Source organism: Tursiops truncatus, chromosome 15 (genome assembly GCF_011762595.2).
Source record: "Tursiops truncatus isolate mTurTru1 chromosome 15, mTurTru1.mat.Y, whole genome shotgun sequence".
NCBI lineage: Eukaryota > Metazoa > Chordata > Mammalia > Artiodactyla > Delphinidae > Tursiops > Tursiops truncatus.
Window position 1 is genome coordinate 17,578,545 of NC_047048.1, and position 1,307 is coordinate 17,579,851.

Here is a 1,307-nt window from a genome sequence, read left to right on the forward strand (position 1 = left end):
TTCCATACCGGCACATGGTAAGCACTCAACACACATCTGTTGAATGTTGAAATGATACTAGGTTGTACCAAGAGTTTTCTGTGTGTCAGATTTGCATCTTTTAAATTATTAGTTATTGAGGTAACATTAGTTTATAAGATTATATGTTTCACGTGTACAACATTGTATTTCTACTTCCCTGTACAGTACAGCGTGCTCACCGTCGAAAATTTCGTTTCCGTCCGTCACCATACAGCTAACCCCTTTACCCATTTCACACTCCCCCCTCCCCCGCCCTGCTGACCCTTCGCCTCTGGTAGCCACTACTCTGTTCTATGTATCTACGTGTTTGTGTGTTTGTTTTTGTTTGGTTGGGTTTAGTTTACTTATTTTTATATTATTAGTTGTTTGAGTTTCCTCTTCTGGGAAATTCCTGTTCATGTCTTTTTTCCCCCACTTTTTTAGTGGGCTTTGTCTTCTTACCAATTCATAAGAATTCTTAATACAGTTTGAATAACAATCCTTTGTTGATTTGTTTTGTATGCTGTAACTGTCTTCCCTTACATGCATGCATTCTTGAAAAAAATTCAAATATGGCTAATACTAAACTTCCACTTGAAGTCCCCCTCAATCCATCCCCCTTTCTCCCCAGAAGTAACAACTGTTATCATTTAACTGTGTTTTCTTTCAACCTTCTTCTATGTATCTGTGCACATACACATGCACATACATTCCTATAGGAATACATTATTTTCTTCTGTTTGTTCCCATACAAATGAGATTATACTATATGCATTAATTCTATAACACTCTGATTTCACTTACTATGTCTTGGACATCTTCTGTCTGTGGTCATTCGTCTAGATCTATCTCTTTTTATCTGCTTCATTATATTCCATAATATGATTGTATTATTTTAATTTAGTCATTCCTGTATCTATAGACATTGCACTGTTTTCAACTGTTTGCTCTTACAAATGATGCTTGTGGTGACCATCCCTATTTTATGCCTCCTTGGGCCCGGATATGAGTATTTCTCTAGGATACTCACTTAGCAGTGGCTAAAATAATATCCGAATTTCAGATTTTAACAGGCACTGTCAGATTGCCCTCCCCAAAGCTACCATGTTTCATTTCTAGCAACAGTACATGAAAGTACCCATTTCCCTACACTGTCACCAACCCTGGCCACTTTTGATCTAATTTTTTTGTCCCTTTGATAGGTCTGAAAGGGCTTCTCTTTAATTTCCATAGGTCCTTGCTGGGCCGAGGATCTTTTTGTGTGTTAGTTGGTCCAAAGTCTCTGTTATGTGTGAGTTGCCTATTTA